At 43.2% G+C, this 26,252-nt stretch overlaps 1 protein-coding gene across 3 annotated transcripts in view; it reads right to left on the reverse strand.

The window, feature by feature from the left end:
- Positions 1-26,252, reverse strand: part of SGCD (sarcoglycan delta) — a 620,371-nt gene that overhangs the window by 495,919 nt on the left and 98,200 nt on the right. For 2 of the 3 annotated variants that reach the window (XM_053298220.1, XM_053298221.1), the window contains exon 2: positions 3,642-3,823. The exons of the other annotated variant lie outside the window; for it this stretch is intronic. The gene's annotated coding sequence lies outside the window, so the exon portion shown is untranslated. The remainder of the gene's footprint in view (positions 1-3,641; positions 3,824-26,252) is intronic. 3 annotated transcript variants of the gene reach the window in all.

Raw genomic sequence — 26,252 nt, forward strand, 5'->3', positions numbered from 1 at the left:
GGGCCATGCAAGGACCACCTGATATTGGTCCGGAATGGCTGTGGGTGGGTCTGGGGCAGTGATGGAGGGCGGGCGGGCAGACAGCGATCCGGCTGTAATGGCTGCGGCGGCAGGAGGTCGAGTGTTTGGTGGCTGGGGCAGTGATGGTGGGTGGGCAGGCAGACAGCGATCCGGCCGCATGTCGGGCCGGGGATAGGGGCGAAATGGCCGCCGGTGGGCCCGGAACGGTGTTGGAGGGCGGGCAGGCGGGCGACGGCAGGAGGTTGAGTGTGTGGTGGCTTTGGAACACTGGCGTTGGGGGTCCGGACTCCCTTGGGCTGTTCTGGGCCTGCGCTTCGCGCAGGCCCAGAACAGCCCAGGGAGGCAGGGACGCAGATCCCCAACATTCCAAGGCCACGTCCACTCACTTAGCCTTTTATTATATAGGATAATTCTTGTACACTATTTGCTAAAACTGCATGAAATCTAGAAAAAATTCCTCCACATCTAGCAATGGATGAGAACACATCTGAGGCAACCTTACCTTCAAGGTACTAAAGAAAATGTACAAGCTTTCACTTAAAATATAAAAGAAAGAAAGAAGGCTATAATGAAGTCTTCTCATGAACTTGGAATTCTCAGATTTCATAAAGCTAAAAAAAAGTTCAAATTGTTTAAAAATGGAGGGTCCCCCCAAAGTGGGAAAACTGTTGTTTCCTAATTGGTTTTCCTCAACATTTGCACATGGAGAGTACAATACCAGTGAATTCAAACTTGCAAAACTATTTCATTTTTCCAGGAACCAGAACTAGTTTTCCATTAAAAATTCCAAATACATTTAAAACGTCTTTCCAAAGAGAAAACAGGAGTACTAATATATCCATTTTAAACTCATTTCTTAAGTCCCCAAACAGCAATTAGTAGACTCCGCTCCTCTGGATCTATTTTGTCTTCCTTAAAGCAGAGATATTTGGACATATTGGCCAAAAACTTAGGTGATTTGGCTGATATTTGAATAAAAGGAAAAGGCTTTGGAGTTTGGATCATGAAATCCTGTTATGTCTGAACCTGCTACCTGAGGGAAGCAAAGTAAATCACAAATCTGAAAGTAAATCTGAAAGTTGAGGTTGGAATGTGAGGTAGCGCAGGAGACGAGAGCAACAAGATGAGTGGCAGGCTGAAAGCACAGGATGGGAAAGGGAAGCACAATCAGGGAAACAAAGTTGAAGACCTGGGAGTTGGCCCTAGAGGAGCTCTCAGAATACTGCTGTTCCACCTGCAAGTGCCTGGCTAATACAGAGGAATGTTTACTGAGAACAGGAAGCTTCACCACTTGTTGGACTTAGTTGCAGTCAGAAAGGCAGAAGATTGACTGGAAGAGATGCCCCACCCTATACATACAGAAAATTTAAATAAGTGTGAGATCTAATCATTTCCCTGTAGGAATGAGTTCAGTCACAGTTTAGGCTCACTGGATGTGCGTATCTCCACCGGCAGTTCCTAGCTGTTTGAAACAGCTATGCATAACAGAAGACTAAATACATTGCTTCATAATGACCAAATATCTCCAATCAGTAATGAATTCGGAAAGACTTTTAGGATACATGAACCTCTTCATTACTTTTTGGGTTGCTTCAACTCCTGACTGTAAGCCAGAACAGTTCAGCACTTCTATGTGTCACGTAGCAAATCTCTCTCTCTCCTAATCAGATATGATAATGGTACTCATTTGTGTCTCATAAATAATTGGTCTATCAGACAACAGAATATTTTGGTTTTTGGTAATTAACAAGGGTCAAGACCCCCTTGACCCACAGATTTCTCCACATGCAGCACACAGAGCACACCATGCACTAACTGACCCCCACCCACCAGTGTTTCCTCTAAGGTGTGCACATGCTTACACGGTTTTTTAATGTCTGCTCAGTTAATTTTAGATCCTGCTCAGGTTGAATCAGGAAGGCCCCTCTCTGAATGCATGTGCACACACACTGCCTTGATACTGCCACTTAGAACAAAACTCATTCTGCACACAGATGAAAAAATAGAGAGAACACTGCCCACCAACCTAATATCCCCCTGACTCCCTCCAATTTCTTCCCATCCACAATGTGCAGAGTGTGACATTCACCAGTTTCCACCCCAATCTCTCCTTGCACCCCAATTTCCCCCACCCCCAATCTCACTGCATCTCATTAGCAGGCAGCTCTATATGAAAGCTTGAATAACTATTACCTGATTCCATACCCACAAATCATTAAACTTTTAATGTTTAATGTTGATAATTTGCTTCAATATTCATTTAAAAATGTGTATGCCTTTCTCTGTAGACTCAAGAGGGCTAACAAACATTAAAAGAATACAAGAATATGAGGTTGCATCTCTTTTTAACCACATGCAGCCACATTAAATAACCAATAACCACAAGGCAATAGCAGAGCTTCTTCAAGTAAAAATGAAAGCTTTAAGGACCTGGAGGACGAGTGGCCAATTAGTCCACCAAAATCCCCACAATACTCCTGAAGGGCCATTGAACACACTCCAATTGTCATATGGAGAGCAGACCAGTCTAAATTGCTGCACTCTTCATACTGCAAGCAGTTTATGTGCACACTGACGCACAAGTGACTCTCTGAGGCTGTTCTCACACACACCCTAACCCAGGCTAGGGAGGTCAAGCCTGGGATTGGCTACCGGTGAGAAGTGCTGGAATCCACACAGATCCTACTGCCGCACCACCAAACCTGGCTCTGTAGCCCAACTGTTAACCCCGGTTCCATGGTCATGTGACGACTTGGGCTGCTTGCAGCCCGAGCGGTCACAGGGATGGGTGCCTAGAGTGCCCATCTCATGGGGGGATCACCCATTGCACAATGCATTGTGAGATTCCCAGAGGCATCAGAAAAGCTGAACGGCTCCCATAACAGATGCTCATGTGCACGGCCGAGCTGTGCTGCCATGAAGCAGAGGAAAGGGCATGGAGATTGTCTGAGGGGAATGTAAGTTTTACGCAGCCTCCCCCACCCCCATTGCCTGTAGTTGTGTGAATACCCTTAATGATTACTTTATTATTGAGAAATAACCTGGCCCAAACCAAAGCTGTGGCATTGTCATACAGTGTGAGTCTTTCTGTGTCCATCAGAATAAGCTGCTTGCTTATGCTGTGCAATTCCATGTTCCTCCAAAAACGATTAAACACAATATGCTTTTCCCCCTTATCTCTTCCTGTCCAGCCAGTCAAAAGGTATAGCTCTGTGTCATACCTGATATGCCACACAAAACCAGTCAAGTCTCCCATACTTAAAATCACAGCAGTAATGAAACACTACAGGATATTTCATTCAAGGTCAGGAAGGAAATACAGATCAAGATAACTTGTGACTGTACTATTCTCTGACCTTCTCACTTATAAATATTAAGAAAAATGCCAGGCAATCTGTGTTCTAGGCTACAGACGCCTGTTTGTATAGAGATCACCTACGTCACTGTACACTGATGAAATCAGCAGATAATTCAATACAAGCATGGGACATTCAGACAATAATTTATTAAGTTATTCAACATCATTGAGAACTTAACAAGAACCTCCTAGCTATAAGCAAACTCTTAGAGCTTTGGATTAAACCAAAACAAAGAACATACACAAAAGCAAATATGCATACCTTGGCAAGCCTGATAGTTCAGAGTTTGGGAAGCAATTTCTTTCAGAACAACATTGGGGTGAAGATAAGTTCCTCAGGTTGCCACCAACAAGAAGTCAGTCTCAGGCTCCACAGAGTATCAGCGTTCTGTGTGTATCAACATCTATATCTATCCCTGAGGATGACTATGATGTCCACCAGTTCTTTTAGAGGCAAAGAAGAAAAGAAAAAGAGGGGAAAGAGAGAGAGAAGGTGTGGTATTAAATTCTGGGGTCACTTGTCTGGCTGATTCAGAATAGAACGTAAGACAATATCTGATGGGAATAAAATGTCACACAGGGACACAAAGTCTCTGACAATTAATCATGTGTGTCAGCTTCTGAGGGCAAACTCTGAATTCAAGAACTGTTGTGCAGAACCATTCATGCTCTATGGTCTTTTCTCTGTGACAATAAATAAGGAAGCAAACATAGGCTAACATCCACTTTAATTTCATCTGGGTTGGTATCTGTAAATGGACACACAGCTACAAAAAGTTTACAGAGAACATTCAAAACAACATGTTGGATGTTGTTGGATGTTGCCCAAAGCACAGGACAGAAAAATTAAAAACTAAGACAAAATAACAAACACTAAATTGACTATTTATACTTCTAGAGCAGCTTTCATTCCCACTCCAAAAACTCATACAATATAGTTGTTATACTTTGTTGAGATGAGGATAACTAGTCACAATTCAAAAGGACAATCTTAACTGAATCCAGAGAAAATTATCCCCCAAACAAAGGGCAGAAATATCAAGAGAAGGCAAGCAGGACTTACTTACTTTTTTTATTTATTTAACCTATTTGTATACTGCCCAGAACCAAAGTCTCAAGGTGGTTCACAACAACAAAACACTAAACAAAGCATTAAAATCAATTAAATGCTAAAAACAGTTTAAAAGAAATCAATACACAATCTAAAATTTAAAAAGTTAAAAAGCTTGGGTAAAAAGATGAGTCTTCAGACATGTTTTAAAAGCCACTAGAGACGGGGAGATTCTTATTCCTACAGGAAGCGCGTTTCAAAGTCTCGGGGCGACAACAGGGAAGGCGAGCCCCTAGGTGGCCACCAGACGACATGAAGGTAGCCACAGATGAGCCTCCCCTGATGTATGCAGTGGACGATGGGGATCATGCAGAAGAAGATGCTCTCTTAAGTACCGTGGGCCTAGGCTGTTAGTGAGAAGCCTGATTATATATCAACTAGGGAGCCATGTAGTTCTGGATGTACTGTAAAATGCTTCCCAAGTAGGCTTCTCTCAGACTATAATTGTTTTGAATTTGTTGCAGAGATATTATATATATATTCCTTCCCAAAACAATTTCTAGAAAAAGAGATGCCAGGGCTCAGGTCACTTTGGAAAAACCATGACCAATAAACCCTACTCACTAACCAACCAACCAATATTTCTTCCTTACAGTATAAAGATAAAATCTACTGTATTAGCAATAAATATCCAGGAAAATTGTGAGGGCACACAATTGTCTGTTCATACCAATCATGAGGTATGAAGGAAAAGGCAATGTGCTGATTTTCATCTTCATAGTAACAAGACAGTTATGCCAGAAATCTTGTGGACAGTACTAAATTTACTGTCAGTTTACCCAATCCAAGAGATATTTTCTGTCATTCCCAATCACAAACACCATTGGTACCTTGAAATTCACAGTATTAGATAAAGAAAAAGGGGGGCAAATATTAAGATACATATTACAGTACTGCACTTTTTATTTTCAGCTGAATTACAATACAAGTATAACATGCCTGGATCCTCACTGTATGCCAGGGTTGAAAAACACAGGCTTGAGATGGGAAAGTGTTGTTGTTGTGGGGTTTTTTTGGAAGCTTCTCTTTAGTTCCATCTGCCAATGAGTACCCCTTTGTAAGTAAATCTGGTAATTCCACTCACTGGCTTGCTGCACATGTACACTTATGGTTTCAATAATTTCTGGATTACTACCCAGCTAAATAGCTCACAATTAGAGCACAGGAAAGAAAGTACACCTCTGGATCTTAAGTAAAGGAAGAAGCTCTCCTTCAGACCAAGTCATTTACACTGGGTTCATTCGCGTGATCGCTACATTGACTGGGAGATGGGAGATTTGCAAGATGTGTTTGCTCCCAATTTCTTTTTGCAATAACCTGGAAATTTTTGGTGATGTTAGGTTGGCACGACACCAACCCAACATTTAGGCTTTGATCTAAGGTTGTTGATATCCATTAAATGTGGGTTGGTGAGGTGCCAACCCAACATTGCCAAAATATTCTGAGTTCTTACAACCAGAAATTGAGAGCATGAACTCCTCACAAATCTCCAATTTCCCGATCCACGAGCATTGTGGAAATCATGGGAACCAGTCCATTGCCTTAACAATTACAGGAAAATGAGCACAGCAGCAAGCTGGAAACTGCAGATTTTTGATCCTATCTGAGTATATATAGGATAAACTCAGTGGAAAACAACATTTTCATACTTCTGTTACTGCAAAAGAAAAAGTTAAGAAGTAAAAGAGCAAAACTAAAATAATTCTCCTTTCTACTGCTTCCACCTCAAATATGTTTCATGCTGATACTTTATGATACTTCCCTTGGAGGGGCCCACTTCTTACTTCCCTCCATGGTGAAAACTGTCCATTATTCCTACCCTCTGTTTCCTGTTCTTCAAGCAGTTACCAACCCACACATGAATCTGTCCCCTTATCCCATGACTGCATGATTGCTAAGCTTACTCAAGAGCCTTTGGTGGGGAACTTTGTCAAAAGTTTTTGGAAGGTCCAAGTATACTAGCTCAACCCAATCAGCTTTATCCATGTGCCTGTTGACACTCTCAAAGAACTCCAAAAGGTTCGTGAAGCAAGACTTGCACTTGCAGAAGCCATGCTAGTTCTCCTTCAGCAAGGCCTGTTTTTAAATAAGTTTAACCATTTTGTCCTTAAGTATGCTTTCCATCAATTTACCCAACACAGAAGTTAAGCTAACTGGTCTGTGATTTAATGGATCCCTTCTTGAAAATGGGATAACTAAAAGTAGATTAACCACTTTCCAGTCCTCTGGTGTATAGCCTGATTGTAGGGACAAGATATGTATTCTTCCTAGAAAAGCAACAATTTCACATTTGAGTTCCTTCAGAACTCTTGGGTGGATGCCATCTGGCCCTGTGATTTGTTAATTTTTAATTTTTTGATACAGTTTAGAACATCCTCTCTCATCACCTCAAATTCACCCAGTTCTTCAGCCTCCAAGCCTGAGAAGCTCAGTTCCAGAGCAGGCATATGGTCAGTATCCTCCGCTGTGAAGACAAATGCAAAGCTCATTCAGCTTCTCTGCAATCTCCTTATCCTCCGTAATAATCCATTTCATGCCATCATCATCTAAGGGTCCAACCACCTCTATGGCAGGTTTTCTGCTTCAGATATATTCAAAGATGTTTTTGTTATTCCCCTTGGCCAGGGGCATAGCAAGGTTGTAGTGGGCCCAGAGACAAGATTTTAAAATGCCCCCCCACCTCACTGAAGCTCAGCTTATGAAGTAAAGAAATCTTAAATGAGGCTGAATAGTGCTAACAAAAAGCATAGTAAAATCTATCTATATATCTAAAACCTATGTGCCACAATAGAACGTTATCCTAAATTATTTTTTTAAAGGTTTTGTAAATTGTGGACGATGCAAGTCATTTAATGGTACTAGAGAAAGACATGCTGTTCTGGTAGCTCCAGGTCTTAACACTCACATCAATTTCGGAGGATGAATACAACTAAAGGAAGCCCAGGCGGGTGCAAGACTGGGGGATTCTGTCATGTGACTTGCCTCTGGGGGCCCCCCAAGGCAGTGGGCCCCCAGACAACTGTCTCCCCTTGCCTATTATAGTTACGCCCCTGCCCTTGACACTTCTAACTATATGTTCCTCAAACTCTCTTTTTGCATCCCTCATTGTCTCCTTGCATTTCTTTTGCCAGAGTTTATGTTCCTTTCTTCATTTGGGCAGGACTACCATTTTCTGAATCTTATCAATTACCCTGGTAAGTCAGACTAGAAGTCCATCCAATCCAATAATCTCTCTCCAATAGCAATCATACAGATGCCTTGGGAAACTCGCAGACAAGACATGGTGAAACAGCTATGTCCTCCACCCCGCAAACTTCAGTATGTTGGGAAGTGGACTAGCAGCGTTTTCCCCACAACCCCCAAAATAGTTCATTTATGGAACTCACTGCTACGGAATACTGTGTATATATAATCCTTTAAGGGAATAACCAGATATGACAGTGGCACAGCCTGTGTGCTAGAATAGAAGTGTGCCAAAGAGGTATAAAGTGGAGCCTGAGCTTGGACAAACTGAAGCAGACAGGCAGTGAGCAGGGAGTGGGGTGCTGAACTCTCCGCCTGCCCATGCTACCTCCCCACAACTGCTTCTCAAGGTCAGTTATTTTGGTCAGTTGCTTCTGGTCTGAAAGCCTAGCTAGGGGGAAGGAAGCTGAGAGGAGGGGTTTCAACAGCCCCCTTTTGACTACAATTTACATGTGAATCCCCCCCCCCCAGTTGTTTAGTGAGATACAATTTTCTAACATGTGTGTCTGCTGCTGTCATGCTTACATATATCTTAAGAAAGGACTAGATGAGTACAGGGAGGAATGCTGTATTGAAGGCTGCTAGTCATGATGATTACAGCTAAAACAGCATGCCTCTATCTACCAGGTGGGGGGATCAGAACCAGTCCTAGATCAAATGGTGCCCCAGGCATCCTCAGCACCACTCAGGGCAGTGCCAGCTTGCTTCCATTCACCACTTCCCACAAGTAGAGGTGTTTGAGGCAATTCAAATTGAGCAAGGCTCAAGTCTGAGCCGGCTTGGTTTGAAGGCTTGCACTCGAACCAGACTGGCCCCATAAAGAGTGGAGCCACTCTGAATTCAAGTCGAGCCAGGCCCTGCTAAAAAAAACCCACTAGTGAGCTGGCTTGAGGGGCATACTTTTAAAGAGGAATCTGGCAAGGATTCCCCTTTACAAGTAAAGGGCTTTCCAGAAGCGAAATTGTGGGGGGGAGGTAGTCTTTATTGTTTAAAAGGCACTGGTGGGGATGGCGGAAGTGGCTGCAGAGATAGCAGAGGCAGTGGCAGGGGCTCCTCCAACCACCACTACCCTGCCATCCTCCCAAATGACAGACTGGGCCAGCTGCAGCCCATTTCAGGCCTCATGGTGGCTGCATGTGCACAGAGGTCCAAAATGAGCTGAAGGTAGCCTGGCCTGTGCTGGGGGGGAGGCCAGCGGGGTGGGGGGAGGTTAAAGAAGTTCCAACCACTGTCTCCATTATCACTGGTGTGGCCGCCTCCAGCATCCCTGCTGCCGCCTTTTTAAAAGGTAAATACTACCTTTTTCCTGCCCCCTCTGCATTTAGTTTCTGGAAAGCCCTTTACTTGTAAAGGGGAATCCTTGCCAGATTCCCCTTCAAAAGTATACCCCTCAAGCCAGCTCACCCAGCTGGATGGTCAGACTGAAACAGGGCCTATCTCGATTGAGTTCGAGCCACACAGGGAGGCTCACATTTGGTCCAGATTTGAGCCAAACTGGGGAAACTGGTTCCATGCACACCCCTACCAACAAGAAACACTGTCACTGGCTCTGCAGCACCCCTGAGCAGAAACCAAAGCTCATGCTGCCCCTTAACTGGCCCTGTTTACCCCCATCACTCCCAGATGCCACCTTTTTTCTCCTTACAGAGTGTGTTGCAGGGAGCAGAGGTCAGTGGTAGAACTTTGCATGCACATGGTTCCAGGTTTGATTTTAAATCTCCAAGCAGGACTGGGAAAGACAGACACCTCTATGAAACCCTGGAAAGGTACTGCCAGTCAGTGTACAGTGCTGAGCTAGATAGACAAGTGGTCTGATTCCATATTAGACAACAGTGTATTCATATATGTACTCAAGGACTTTGAGTGCTGCTGCGAATTACACATGGAAACAGAATTAATATTGCACTGAATCCAATAGCATGGTTAACAAGCAAACAAAACCCTAGACCTATTATGTCTTGCAGAACTGCATTTTTCAGAAATCCAGAATCTCCATCTGTCATAGCTCCTACCAAAGCCAGAGGAGGAGGGGGGAGATCACTGAGGTTAATCCTTGACTATAAGGGATTTACAGTAGGCTGCCACCATCCACTTTATTTTAATGTGGGACAATAAGACACTCTCAGGTGTGGCCTTCCCATTTCCCCAGAAACTTCTCAGCCAGCTGCTTCCTTAGGGTATGCTTGGGACAGAGGAAACAGAACGAAGCTTTTTCCTCTTCTGCTGGTAGCTGTGAGTGTAGTTCCTGCCCAGTCCTTAGGATTGGTCCTTCTGTCCCCACCCCCCCCACCCCCAGGCTTTCCCCCTTATTAGGAAATGCCCACTCTCCCAGCAGTTGCTCTAGGTAAGGCCTAGTCTTCCCACAAATCACTATACCATGTCACGAAGCTTTCTGAATTTATTATGTCTTCAGTTCCTAGGAAATACAGGAATCAACATTTTATGCTATCAGCTGTGATATCTTCTCCAAATACTTAATACAATTAGGGACATTAGTTAAAAACAACGACTTGGGACTTGGAGTCTTATTACGCTCTGGTTCAGAAAGTGGTTAAAAAAATGAGGAAAAAAAGAGGCAGTAACACTGAAACTTCTCCCACTAGATCACTTAAAATGAACACTGTCCCACCATAGGTTATTAATCACCTTGGATCAGCATGGAACATAAATAAGGCAAGAACCCATGGCTCTTTTGTGATCTTCCTTTTCCTTGTACCCGAGTGGCAGGAAATTGCGAGTCTGCAGTCCTTGGGAAGAGCAGATAATTAAAGTCTCCAAGTAGCTGGCAACAAGTAATTGGAAAGTTTGATGGCTCTGGTGTCTTGACAGGTTAGACTTAGTCTGTAAAAATTAATTAATTAAATTATGACTTTGCCCTGCAAGAAAATGACAGGAAGGTGCAAGGATCTACAGTTATGAATCTAATGAGATGCTGTGATTCTGCTTTTTTCTTCCTTTATGTGATTTAAGTGCGCCCCAAGGGTGCCTGAGTACAATGGAATAAAGACACAGGTTAACAGTCCTCATTATTTGATTGTATTCTCATGATTTTCCAGCATATGTCTTCCCAAGTGAGAATGTGCTTTCGCACTGTGGGATAACTGGTTTGTTAATGTTTACTACAAATTACATCTGGGGGTGGGGGGGACAACACACACACATGCACATTGTCTCTGAATAACATACAACAGCCTGACACCAAAAGAAACAAGAAATAGTGTGATCAGATGTGATGACTGGCTATAGCTACATCTTCAATTTACACTTGGTGTACATTGGAGACATGTTAGTCTCTGCAAAATGGCCTTGTATTTTTATGTTCTTAACCTATGCATGTTGTACAGACTTCAAGTATAAATACAAACTTATTAAAGTTAACCTGAAATGTCCCAGGGTCAATAAATGCTGTGAATGGCAAAGAAGGTAGTATGCTAACTTGGCAAAGAGGCACCTTTTAACATGGTGATTCTCTTTTATTTAGCAGGGGGAGAGTAACTGGCCCTATCCACGCCCAGCACAGTTCCTCCAGTGACTGTTGCTGGTGCCATGTTTCTTTTTAGATTGTGAGACCTTTGGGGACAGGGATCCATCTTATTTATTTATTATTTCTCTGTGTAAACCGCCCTGAGCCATTTTTGGAAGGGTGGTATAGAAATTTAATAATAATAATAATAATAATAATAATAATAATAATAATATTCAATTCATTGCCTCACACATGGATACTAAAATGTTTAGAAACAACTGGTGTCAGCAAAAACATTCAGATATTTATAAAAAAAAGCAATGAGCATGTGGAGTACACAGTTAACAATCAATGGCGAGACACTTGGACAGGTTAGCATTAGAAGAGGCATTTTCCAAGGGGACTCACTATCCCCTCTGTAGTTTGTAATCGCCATGACCCCACTTTCACAAATACTAAACAAAACAGGCCTTGGATACCAAACATCTAAAACATCAAGTAAAATCAACCATCTGCTGTTCATGGACAATCTGAAGTTGTATGGAAAGTCCCAGTCAGAAATCGAATCACTGCTAAACACCGTCCGTATATTCAGTAGCGATATAGCAATGGAGTTTGGACTAGACAAGTGTGCTGCATTAATAATCAACAGAGGGAAAATAACAAAAACAGAAGGAATAGAACTGCCCAATGGAAGCAAGATCAAGAACCTGGAAGAGAAAGAACATTACAAATACTTGGGCATTCTCCAGGCTGATAACATTGCACACACTGAAGTTAAAACAAAAATTGGAAGTGAATACATCAGGAGAGTTAGAGAAATCCTCAAGTCCAAACTCAATGGCGGGAACACCATACAAGCCATAAACATCTGGGCTATACCTGTTATCAGATACACTGCAGGAATAATAGACTGGATCCAGGCAGAGCTAGAGACGCTAGATCGTAAGACCAGGAAAATCATGACCGTCAATCATGCTCTGCACCCCCGCAGTGATGTAGATAGGCTATACCTCCCTTGCAGCTCAGGTGGAAGAGGAATGCTGCAAGTCCATCAAACAGTAGAGGAGGAGAAAAGAGGCCTTGAAGAATATATCAAGGACGGTGAAGAAGATGCACTTCAAATGTTCAATAATGAGAAACTATTCAACACCAATGAAACAAAACAGGCCTACAAGAAAGAACAAGTCAAGAACTGAGCAGAAAAATGGAAAAATAAGCCCCTGCATGGTCAATATTTGCACAATATAAGTGGGAAATCAGACATCACCAAGACCTGGCAATGGCTTAAGAATGGCAACTTGAAGAAAGAAACAGAGGGTTTAATACTGGCTGCACAAGAACAGGCACTAAGAACAAATGCAATAAGAGCAAAAGTCGAAAAATCAACCACAAACAGCAAGTGCTGCCTTTGTAAAGAAGCAGATGAAACCGTGGACCACCTAATCAGCTGTTGTAAAAAGATCGCACAGACTGACTACAAACAAAGGCATGACAAGGTAGCAGGGATGATACACTGGAACATCTGCAAAAAATACAAGCTACCTGTAGCCAAAAATTGGTGGGACCATAAAATTGATAAATTTGAAGAAAATGAAGATGTAAAAATATTATGTGACTTCCGACTACAAACAGACAAACATCTGCCACACAATACACCAATTTGAAATTGAAAGGCTGTGGCAGAAAAAGACCAAAATAATCCCAGTGGTAACTGGCGCCCTGGGTGCAGTTCCAAAAGACCTTGAAGAGCACCTCAACACCATAGGGGCCACAGAAATCACCATCAGCCAATTACAAAAAGTAGCTTTACTGGGAAGAGCCTATATTCTGCGACGATATCTATAACAATCAACAATAAAATTCTGGCATCCCAGGTCCTTGGGAAGGACTCGATGTCTGGATAAAACAAACCAGTCAATAACACCTGTCTGACTGTGTAAACAAGAAATAATAATATTTATTTAGCATGTTTTGATACTGCCCAAAACGTGAGTCTCTGTACTCTTAAATACCCAGGGCCTAAGCTGTTTAGGGCTTTATATGTTATAACCAGCACCTTGTATTTTGCCCGGAAACTTATCGGCAGCCAGTTTGGTCTTTCAACGCAGGAGTAATATGGTCTTTCCTAGATGACTCAGAGACCAACTTGGCCACCACATTTTGTACCAAATGCAGTTTCCAGACTACGTACAAAGGCAGCCCCACATAGAGCGCATTGCAGTAATCCAACCTAGAGGTTACCAGCATATGTACCACCTGAGGTCACTCATTTCAAGAAATGGACGCAGCTGGAGTATCCGCCATAGCTGATAAAAAACACCCCTGGCCACCGCCTCAACCTGGGGCATCAGGGAGAGGTTTGGATCCAGAAGCACCTTCAGACTGTGTACCTGTTGCTTCTGGGGGAGCGTGACCCCATCCAGAACCGGCAGTTCAAAATCATCCTCTGAGTTCTGACACTGCACAATAAGTCCCTCCATCTTATCTCGGTTCAGCCTCAGTTATCCCTCATCCAGCCCATCACTGTTTCCAGGTGGGCATTTAGGGAGGTTATGCCTTCTCCTGATTATGTTGACAGGGAGAAATAGATTTGGGTGTCATCAGCATATTGATAACACCCTGCACCAAATCTCCTGATGATCTTTCCCAGCGGTTTCATGTAGATGTTAAACAACATTGAAGACAATGTGGAGCCCTGAGGGACACCGTACAAAAGTTCAGATTTTGAAAAACAGTCTCCAAGAGACACCATCTGGAATCTGCCCATGAGGTAGGAGCAGAACCACTGGAAAGCACTGCCTCCCACCCCCAATTTCCTCAGACATTCCAGAAAGATACAATGGTCAAGAGTATCGAAGACACCGAGAGATCCAAAAGAACCAACGGAGTCACACTCTCTCTGCCAATTCCCAATTGGAAATCATCCATCAGGCCAACAAAGGATTATTACAATCCTTGGGGTTTTCATTAGGAGTGACCACACAACTGTCTACTTCAAGGATGATTGAAACCTTCCCATCTCAGAAAGTGGCATTAATTACCTCTCGGACTCAGCTGATTACTCCCTCCATGCTAGATTTAGGGCAAAGGTTAAGCAAACAAGTGGTGATACCCAAATAAGCACCTTGTTTACATCCTCAGACCTCAGCAACTGAAATCCATCCAATAAATGGTGCACTGGAAACATCATTAGATTGCAAAATTGCTAGGAAACCAATGTAACATCTAGGTCAAGGAGATAGCAATGACCTTGAAGTGTTGCATCAACAACTCACAGCAGGCTGCCAAGGCTTCGTCCACATCACTCTGACACCCCAGCTGGAGAACCAAGATGGAACCAAGCTCCTGGCAATGAATGTGAACAAGGTCACAAAGCAGCTTTTAAACTGACCCCTGGGGGATACAACACGAGTGGAGCAGCATCCAGTTTGTGAGACATCATCCCTAAGGGATGAGGGTGTAAATGTTACAGCATCCAGAGGGAGAGGTTAAAATTAGGAAATGAGCAGATGGGAGGGTGGGTGTAGCAGCTAGTTAAAGAAGTAAAAAGGCCATAAGGAAGAGAGTATACACCAATGACATCTGGAAAGAGTCATAACATATAGGCGCTTATATAAGATGTTAGAAGCCTTTGAGCAAAAATGGGGAAGCAGGAGTGCATGTTTGCAAATGAAAACATAGATATGGTGAACATAATGGAAATCTGGTAGACCAGTGAGAACCAATGGGATACAGTTATTCCTGGATACAAACTCTCATTATTCCAGGCTGTACAGGCCAGCATCTGGTCTCCCCTATCCATGGCCCCTCCCCACTTGTCTTTATTAACCCCTTCCATGTGACCTGGTCCCTTTCACTTTCCTGTCATGGCTCAGACTTCTGACTCAGAAGAGTCAGAGCAGGAACTGGAGGATTTGCCTGCTAGTGAGGGCTCAGAGGAACAACAACAGGATTAGCAGGGAGCCCAGACTCTGGAGTTGAAGATCCGCAACAGCTTCCAGACATGATTTCTGATGGGGAGGAGCCTGGTATTTCACCTGTCTTGAGAAAACAGCTCAAGAGGGAGGTTCAGTGGAAGTCACGCAGGTGCAGGAGATCACTAGAGAGGAAGCTGAAGTGCTGACTCAGGGAAGCCTGATTGGCTGCTGGTTCTCTTGAGCCATATATATTTGGTAGTCTCTCAATTGCTCAGGTGCTGTTTGCAATGTTCACTGGCTACAGACAGTGTGCCATTTAATTCCTAAACTTTGTCCAAGTTCCAGTTTGCCTTGTTTATGCTTCCTGCTTTGTTCTGTTAATTCTTTGCTTCTGTTGTCCTTTGCTATTTTCATTCCTTTGTTCTGTGTTTTCTTTCACTTATTACTCAGTTATTGTTAGAGTGGGGTACCTAGTGCAGTTCAGGGGACTTAATTCACTTACTGTTTTTCTTTGTGAGCCTTTTATTTTTCACTCGTGCAGTTCCGCTGCCACTTTCTGTTAACTCACCAGGGAGTGCTGAAGGGGGTTGTAAATCCTGTTGGGTTAGCTGAGCTAACAGATTTATGACACTTCCCTTTTTCTCCATCCAGTCTGACCTCCCACCCCTTGTTTCCATCTTCTCTCTGCCCTCGTTATTGTATGGTGCCAGTTGCCTGATGTCATCACCAGGCTCCTAACACGTCAGGTCAGTCCGGTCACCCAAGATGTGGGCCCATCTTGGGTCAGGCACGGTGGAGGAGCAGTCGACCACTCCTCTGGAGCCATGCCGCACATGGGCACTGGTTATGGCATCGCCTTGACGAGTGAGTATTAAGTAATGACATCTTATTCATTTATTTCTCTTTGTAAACCGCCCTGAGCCAATTTTGGAAGGGTGGTATAGAAATCAAATTAATAATAATAATAATAATGTTGAGACTTTCATGGCAGTCATGAATTACTGAGCTGACTCTAACAAGGCAGTCTCAGAATAAATGTTGAAGTTCCCAAGAATCTAGATCTCAATGCCACACCCAAGATTCCTCCATCTGAATCAAGTAAAAACACTCAGCACTCGGGCCCATTCACATAGGAGAGTGTGAAGGTAACCCTATATGCCACAGCAACTCCTCTTCCCTGCCCCTTGAGCTTGTGTTGGTGCTATAGCAAGAACCCAGGTGGACAAATCTGGAAAACACCTTCTCCTCCAAATGTTTCCACTCAGATAATCAAAGACTGGAAGGCAGCTGTTTTATTACAGACTGATTTGACATTTAGCAACAGCATTGTAAGACCCCAAAACAAGTTGGTAGGCAAACCAGGAGCTGCTTCTATATTTCTGATCCCCCTTTCACTACTGGATTGTCCGCGCTACTGCATTACTGAGTTATGTAATGAGCCCATCCAACTGCTACAATGAATTGCTGTTGCCTTTGCTGCATGGTTAATGTATGGGAGCAAATGCAAAGTGACATCATAAATGGTGGCTGACAATAGTTACCAGGGACATGGTGGGCATGTCTGTCAGTGTTACTATGTTGGCTTTTGTTTCCACAGCTATTGTGCTTTTGCCTTTACTGCTAATTCAGCAGGATCACAACTAATTTATGCCAACATTAGCCCTGATTCAGCAATTTCATGCCACAGCAGGACCAGAGGATCACCCCATTACTTAACTATACAACAAATTGTTTCCTTCACAAGTAGTATATTCCAGAACTCTCAGCACTTTCAAATGAAGAAGATTCCTATTTGCAGAGCTGACTATCCTGAGCCTAACAAATATAAAGTAACTTTTGGCAAGGAGTGTTTCTGCAGTTAGTTTTTTTATATAGAGTTGTGACTTTTGGGTAGTATAGAAATATGTGTAAGTAAGTAAATATGATTGTTAATAACATCTTCACCACCACCACCCCTACCAAAATCAGGAAACAACACTCCACTGAACACTAGAGGAGGGGGAGGGAATCTGTTAAACTTCTTCAGAATGTGATTGTAACAATATATGATGCATTTCCCTCACATCTTTTACAACTCAACAGACATATAAAAACCTTGCAGACCTTAAACCCCATGCAATAAATGAAACCAAACCAATATTGACCTCTCTACTGGCCATCAGAGAAATTATTCTTAAAGAGCTCTCTTTATAGCTGTTGGTCCCATTATAGAGTGGGTCCTTTTGGCCAGACTCTCAGAAAAGCTCAGCTTGTGATGAACTCATTTTGAAGATCTGCCCAAATAATCACAATGTGGGCGCTGCTGGATGCCAAGCTTTTTAAAGAATCTTGCCCTATACTTGGCCTATTTTTGAATTTGTCAAGAATAGCATTTTTTGTAATGCCAGGTCCTGCTCCTCATTCCAACATCACTTGCATTATCCCATTGAATGACTTCTGACATTTTTCTTGTCAAGATATTTCAGAGAGATATACAGCTATTTAAATCTGCTGCTAAAACCTCTCAGCAGCAAGTTCATGAGAAAGAGCAGTGGCACCGTAAGGATCAGAGTTTGAAGGTCTTAATTTCTCCTAATATAGAGGAAAACTCTTGCCAGCTTTACAAAAGCCAAAAAAGAGTGGGATGCCATAAACACAGCCTTCATATTTAATTCTAGAACCTGTTGTGAGTTCCAGGGCTTAGCTCTGGGAAATGTGAATTGAGAAATGTGATTTTGCTTGGTATTACCTGCTGTAAAGGGGTGGGTGGGGGTGAGGAAGACAGCCTCTGAACAAGTGCTTTGATCAGGGGCGTAGCCATGCCCCCTCATTGGCCCCATCTTCCATGGCACTCTGTCTGAAAATGCAGGAAGCAGCATTTTGCTGATTGTTGCTTGCTTTCCCTCCCTTTCTGTCCTCTTCAGCACTAACTTTGGTGATCAGGGCAGCAGGAAATTCCTGCCTTCTGTTCCTCATCTGCAAATAGCAGTGCATCAGAGAGCAAAGCATGCCTGGAAGGATCAGCTGGCACAACAGGAAGGGGGCAGCATCTGAGCTGTTTAGGAAAGCGGTCACTGAGGGGAGGACTCCTAGTGATAAGAGGAAATTGATAGGGAGGGTGGTTGCCATGGTGGTGAGGCTGGGGCAGAGGCTCCAGGCAGGTAGGTGACATCTGCAGTGCCATTTACTTCCCACTCCTGCGTGAGGTCATTGCCTCATCCTGCCTCAAGAAGGAGCCACCCATGCTTCTTGTAGACTAAAACACTGTAGGTAGCCACTTAAAGCATTTTGCAGATGGAAGAAGTTTGGCTACAGCAATGGATTGGACTTCCCTTCCCTTACTACAGAAGCTTCTGCTTCTCACCAAAAATGACAAACTTGGTGCTGAAGAGACAGCAGGGATAAGGAGAGGCTGCCAGGTGAAGATGCCATTGGATCTACACTGTCTGGCCAGCTTGCTACTGCAAGCAGTGGCATGGCACAGAGGGCAGAGCGCATTCAGAAGATGAGGGAGAAGAGGGGTTTCATTGAGGGAGGCAGTGACAGCACTAGCTCCAGGGGCAGCAGGAGACAGAGTGGCACGTCAAACAGCAAAAGGCAATGAGCTCATCCCTGATCTGAGGTCCACAATGAATTGACCTTTTCTGCTACATGTGACAAAAGAACACTGAGAAATATCTAGTTTCATGCAGCACAAAATCCCCATATTGAATGGATTTTGTTCTGTTCTACGGTTGTACCCTGACAGATATTTCAATGCTACAGGGCCATTCAGAATTGCAAGAGTGGTGAAAAAGATTCTCTGGACTTTTTCTGTGGCATGTTTCCATAAAGCCTTTCCTAACAAACATTCAATTTCTAGCATAAAAGGGCTTGTACAGGTGAAACTCGGAAAATTAGAATATCGTGCAAAAGTCCATTAATTTCAGTAATGCAAATTAAAAGGTGAAACTGATATATGAGACAGATGCATTACATGCAAAGCGAGATAAGTCAAGCCTTAATTTGTTATAATTGTGATGATCATGGCGTACAGCTCATGAAAACCCCAAATTCACAATCTCAGAAAATTAGAATATTACATGGAACCAAGAAGACAAGGATTGAAGAATAGAACAATATCGGACCTCTGAAAAGTATAAGCATGCATATGTATTCAGTACTTGGTTTGGGCCCCTTTTGCAGCAATTACTGCTTCAATGCGGCATGGCATGGATGCTATCAGCCTGTGGCACTGACGAGGTATTAAGGAAGACCAGGATGCTTCATTAGCGGCCTTCAGCAATTCTGCATTGTTTGGTCTCATGTCTCTCATCCTTCTCTTGGCAATGCCCCATAGATTCTCTATGGGGTCAGGTCAGGCGAGTTTGCTGGCCAATCAAGCACAGTACACTGTATACTTTTCAGAGGTCCGATATTGTTCTATTCTTCAATCCTTGTCTTCTTGGTTCCATGTAATATTCTAATTTTCTGAGATTGTGGATTTGGGGTTTTCATGAGCTGTACGCCATGATCATCACAATTATAACAAATGAAGGCTTGACTTATCTCGCTTTGCATGTAATGCGTCTGTCTCATATATCAGTTTCACCTTTTAATTTGCATTACTGAAATTAATGGACTTTTGCACGATATTCTAATTTTCCGAGTTTCACCTGTATGTTTTATATTTGTTGCACACCATTCACACATCTTCTTTTGTGATGAATTTCTATAGCAGAAATATCACATTTTCCTAGCAGTAAAGCTATATGATTTTCTGGGGAAATGTTATTCTTCCCCAAGATCATTGGGTGTATCCTAACAAGGGCTGTTCCAGAGGGGGAGCAAGATATGTGAGACACAGTGCTTGCCCATCCATAAATGTACTTTGCCCCTTCTGTGCTCTCTCTCATTTTTTAGCCTACATTCCAGTAGGCTTATTAGATCATCCGCATGCCCTCAGCTCCTGCCTATGGCTTCCAGCGGTATCTGGTGGGATGCTGTGTGAAACAGGATGCTGAACTAGATGGACTTTGGGCCTGATCCAGCAGGACTGTTCTTGTGTTCTAACCAAATTGGGTACAATTGTAGGGACACATAGGGATTCCTCAGTGGCATAGTTTGTGGTGATAACATCCACTCCAACTCAAGATGGTAGACATGTAAACTTTTGAGGTGCAAGTAGGCTAACTTGTGGACTGTCTAATTAATTTGAACCAAATTTGGTACAATTGTAGTGAGTGACACACAGGGACACCTCAACAGCATAGTCTGCGATGATGTCATCCATCCCAATTCAAGATGGAGGATATGTGAACATTTGAGGCACAATTGGGCTAACTTGTGAACCACCTAAATGATTTGAACCAAATTTGCTACAGCTGTAGGGGCACCTCAGTGGCATCGTTTGTTATGTCATCAACTCTGATCCAAGATGATGGATGCATTAATGTTTGAGCAGGGGTGGATCAAGCCTTTTGCTGCCCATAGGTGCCTAAGCATTTTCCGCCGCCACCGCAGCAAGGAGGGTAGTGGTGGTGAGGAGGAAGCCCCCCCCTTTACTACTAAATGCCACCACAACAGCTGGATGGGGGCCAGTGAAGACAACACAGCGGTGGCTGCAGTGAGCGCCCGAGGAGAAGAGGCAAGTCCCCCTCTTTATATTCAAATGCCCCTTTGCGGTGGAATGGGGTGACTGGGAGGGTTGTTGGGGGGGAGGAAGTTCCCCCCTTTTTACCTTAAGGAAGGATGCTGTGGAGGCACTGGAGTGAGGGAGAGCTCCTTCCAGCTCCCCTCCTTCCTCTCAAATGAGTGTACGCCCGGAAGCAGCCAGTCCAAAAATGGGCTGGTTTGGGGCGTGCCACTCATTTGAGAGGGAGGAGGGGAGCTGGAAGGAGCTCTTCCTCACTTCAGTTCCTGGAACAAACTCCAGTTCCTTCTCCCCCACCACCACAACCCTCCCAGTTGCCCCACTCCACTGCCCAGGGGCATTTGAATATAAAGTGGGGGACTTGCCTCTTGTCCTCCAGTGCTCACCGCAGCCACCACTGTGCAGCTCTCAATGGCCCCCATCCAGCTGCTGCTGCGGCATTTAGTAGCAAAAGAAGGGAGCCTCCTCCTTGTGACCCCTACCCTCCTCTTTGTGGCGGTGGGGCGGCAGGAGGCTTAATCTCTTGTTGCCACCACCAGCAGTGGCAGTTTTAAATGTTTTTTCTAAAAATTTAAAGGTTTAAAACACAAGAAAAAACTACTCCCTCATCCCAAAATCTGTCACTCCTCCAAGATTCGCCGCTGTAGGCAATTGCCTACATTGCCTCTGCGGTAATCTGCCATTGTGTTTCAGGTGTAAATGGGAACTGATTTGGACCAAGTTTGGTACAGTTGTAGGAACACATAGGGACACCTCAAACGCATAGTTTGATGTGGATAACATATGACGTTATCCACCCCATTCAAGATGGTGGATGCATGAAGGTTTGTGGCATGAGTGAGCTTACTTGTGAACTGCCTAACAGATTTGGACCAAATTTAGTCCAGTTGTAGAGATAGTGAAAGGAAAATAGGCAGATTAGTTCTTATAGAAATCTTGTTTGTTTTTTCTGGAGCCACCACTGTAGTCTAAGAAAGTCAAGATTTCGAAGTCCCACTGAAATGAATGGGCACACAACTTGATTTCAATGATGTTTTGTCATGTATACATTCCTTAGGATACAACCTAATACAATCAGTTATTTTGTTATTGTTGTACAGATTGTGGCTGTACAAGTGTCATAATGAGTGTCATCAAGCACCTTTGGCTACTGTGCATGGCACAGCTAGTCATAAGCAGCACAAACTCCTTCCTCTTTCTGATGCCATATCGTGACTAGGGCTGAACCAAAAGGTGGCATTGAGGATGGCAATAAAAGGGTTTTCCTGGTTAAGCAGCATTAGCTAAAAATTTGTTGCCCTCTTCTTCCTCATGGGCTCAACGATGACAAGTGCAGGAAGTATTGTCTTCACTGTAAATCAGCTTTGCTTGCCCTTAGCAGTATCAGGAAACAGCCAAATTTTATTGTATACATAACATCATGATATCATTATGTTCTGTACATTATTATTGATTGGCTGGTCTATGAATTGATTGTTTCTCTGAAGAAAAAAGGGCAGAGAGGAATGGCAATGAAGCAGCAGCAGATTAAGAGAATTATGGATGTCTACAGGACTTTTTCCGGGGTGGGGGAGCAAAATATACACATACAAAGTATGTAAATAGAAATCAAGTAGTGGTGTGCCAATATTAACTCAATCGGGGGGGGGATGACAATGTCCCTTTGCCTTCCCCCACCAGACACTCATGAAAACAGCACTGGAGAATGTTCTGAACAGTAGGGTTTGGGGTGGGAGGGTTAGAAAGCCCTACATTCACCCCAACAATTCAAATGGGCAAGCATTTGGTGCTGCCCCATTAGGACCAGAGCAATTTGAAACTAAACATTGCACTTATCAATTTGTATTTTTGTTACTTAATTGTTATTAGTTTTATTGTTTTAATTTTTGTATTGTTCGCTTCTTTGAACATTCTGTGTTAGAATGGAAACATGGGATCAAGTTTTTCTTATAAATAAAGTAAAAATTTTAACGTCGTCTTTGTTTTTGCCAATTGTGAAAATCTTGCCCCATTTCCAGCTTCTTTCAATCCCTTTCTTGAAATGTGTTTGAAATTGATTAATGTGACCAAGAGTGGCATGACAAGTTTTTGGTTTGATTGGGCCTAACAAATTGAGGATGTATTTTCCATCCTTTAACTGCCTTTCACAATTTCACCACTTTAAATTTCCCCATTTGAGAAGAAATTATTACCGAGTGCCTGACATGATGAACCGAGTAACATGGGCGGTTCTGAACCACCCACACTGCTGCGGGTGTCTACAAAAAGGCCTACAGTACTGCGCAAGAGTGCTCGTGTGCTGATAGTAAAATTGCACAACCGCATTTGCATGAAATTATTAGAAATAATGCTTAAGTGTGATTGTTTTTGAAACAGATTGAAACTGTTTTTCACACAGGGCTTTTAAAGCCCTTTAGTTCACATCTCCTCCAGAATGGAGGGTGTGTATTCACATATTGGCCAGATTGACCCCGAAGTCCCTGTGAGCTATTGGGGAGCAATTCACACACAATTCGGGGGTTTCACTGTGCATTAGAGTGTAGTCCAATTTATATCCAGGGTACAAAAACCCACTTTTTGTATCAGTTTTTTGGGGCAGCTTTGAACTCACAGAAAAGCCTCACAGTGAACTCAGGGTCAAAGCCTGCTGTGTGAAAAACACCCAGGTGTAGTTTTAGATGCCTGCAGCACTGCAGGTGGCTCAGAACGGCCAGTGTTTCTCTGCTCATCCTGTCAGCCACTATTTTTCTTCTTCTTTTGCCCCCAAGCATATTTTTAATTTGCATTCCAAAATTACAAAATAGTTTGAAGAGTTTATAACAGCTGAGACTAATATAAAAGAAGACGATAGTGTTTGCTAGAAGAGAATAGAAGGCAGCCATTAATCTGTAGAAACAGGAGAATTTAGAATGTTTGCAGGAGGAAATATTTCTTTTGAAAATGCACAGCCAGCTCTTCACGATTGATTAGCACCAATATGTTTACAACTGATAACCAAAGGTAGGACATAAAAATTAGGATTTCCATAATTGCTTCCCCACCACCACCACCTTCCTGTCACACTTGGTGTTATGCTGTTTCAAACTTAAGAACATTCAGCTTCGCTTAAAATGTTTAAATGAATCTGTCTTTCCAGGAACACTCATTAGTTTTCTGTAACAATGAAAAAGCTCCCTTCTGGGTTTGTAGTATTTTCATATTTTGCTAGGAGAGGGGCACTGAGGGGTTAATTACACAATCAAAATCCTGGACTGTAACACATACTGTAGTAGCAGCAATGTTCCCTCTAAGGCATGTGCATGTGCACACTCACACATTTTTTGATGTCCACTCAGGTAATTTTCGATCCTGCTCAAGTTGAATCAGGAAGGCCCCACCTTGAATGCATGTGTGCACACACTGCCTTGATGCTGCCGCCCAAAACAAATCTAATTCCACACACAGATGGGGGGGAGGGGGAAATAGAACACTGAGTAGCAGGTCTTGCCCATTTGGCTATCTACTGAATCTCTTAGATGTCTAAAAAACTCAGAGCATATCCACCACAAATAAATATGCAGGCAGAAACAGGCTTCTAAAGTGAGTTATTTGCTAACGTTGGAAGGTTTTCTGTTAGTTATTCCTCTATAAACAAAAACCTGTAAATATATATGAAGTATATGATAATCAGCTCAGAACGTAGCATTATATACTTTAATGTCAGGAGTTAGCACAAATGCTTTCCAAGGGACAGACTTTTTCTAGCCATTCACCCTTGAACAATCAGATTCTGCTAAAGAAAGGCCTACAGCTATGTATCTGCATAGTAAGTACTCCAGATATTCCAAACAACACTGAAATAAAGTTTACTGACCCAAATTCATCTCAAATGTAACTTTTCACTGATTTCAACATGCTTTTGCTAGGGAAACATTTGCCCACAGGGATAATGTTCTTTCAAACTAGAAAGTAATTACCGCTTGTAGAAATGTCAATGAATGCGCGTTCTGTCAATGTAGACTGTAGACAACAGCTGCAATGTTGGTCCCAAAGATTACGGCATACATAGGGACATAGGAAGCTACTCTATACCGAGTCAGACCATCTAGCTACTCAGACTGGCAGCGGTTTCTCCAAGATTATAGGCAGGAGTATTTCACAGCCTTATTTTGGAGATGCCAGGAGGGAACTCGGAACCTTCTACATGTAAGCATGCAGATGCTCTTCACAGAGTGGCCCCATCCCCTAAAGGGAATACCTTACAGTGTTCACACATGTAGTCTTCCATTCAAATGCAAACCATGGCAGATGCTGCTTAACAAAGGGGACAATAAATGATCTAGAAGCAGGGGTAAGCAGTGAGGTGGCCAAATTTGCAGATGATACCAAACTCTTTCGGGTAGTGAAATCCAAAATGGATTGTGAGGAGTTCCAAAAGGATCTCTCCAAACTGGGGGATTGGGCGACAAAGTGGCAAATGCAGTTCAATGTTGGCAAGTGTAAGGTGATGCACATTGGGACGAAAACCCCCAGTTCAAGTATACGCTGATGGGATCTGAGCTGTCGGTGACTGACCAGGAGAGGGATCTTGGGGGTCAAGGTGGACAGCTTGTTGAAAGTGTCTATTCAATGTGCGACAGCTGTGAAAAAGACTAATTCCATGCTAGGGATCATTAGGAAGGGTATTGAAAATAAAACTGCTAATATTATAATGCCCTTATACAAAACTATGGTGAGGCCACACTTGGAGTACTGCATACAATTCTGGTCACCACATCTAAAAAAAGACATTGCAGAACTGTAAAAGGTGCAGAAGAGGGCAACCAAGATGATCAGGGGCCTAGAGCACATTTCTTATGAGGCAAGACTACAACACCTGGGGCTTTTTAGTTTAGAAAAAAGACGACTGTGGGGAGACATGATAGGGTCTATAAAATCATGCATGGTGTGGAGAAAGTGGTTAGAGAGAAATTCTTCTCCCTCTCACATAATACTAAAACCAGGAGTCACTCCATGAAATTTATTGCCGGGAAATCTAGGACCAACAAACGGAAGTACTTTTTCACACAATGCATAATCAACTTGTGGAATTCTCTGCCACAGGATGTGGTGACAGCCAACAACCTGGATGGCTTTAAGAAGGGTTTGGATAACTTCATGGAGGAGAGGTCTATCAATGGCTACTAGTCGGAGGGCTGTGGGCCACCTCCAGCCTCAAAGGCAGGATGCCTCTGAGTACCAGTTGCAGGGGAATAACAGCAGGAGAGAGGGCATGCCCTCAACTCCTGCCTGTGGCTTCCAGAGGCATCTGGTGGGCCACTGTGTGAAACAGGATGCTGGACTAGATGGGCCTTGGGCCTGATCCAGCAGGGCTGTTGTTATGTTCTAATTCATGCCTGCTGCCACAAGATCAGTTCTCCTCCTCAAAATAGGTGAAGTGATATCTTTGATTGGAATGTATTAACTTCTAAGTTATTCATCCAGCAGAACTGAAAAATATGAGCTCACACGCAGCTTAACCCATGCTAGGGAAGCTCAGCCTG

This window comes from Hemicordylus capensis, chromosome 2, assembly GCF_027244095.1.
Source record: "Hemicordylus capensis ecotype Gifberg chromosome 2, rHemCap1.1.pri, whole genome shotgun sequence".
NCBI lineage: Eukaryota > Metazoa > Chordata > Lepidosauria > Squamata > Cordylidae > Hemicordylus > Hemicordylus capensis.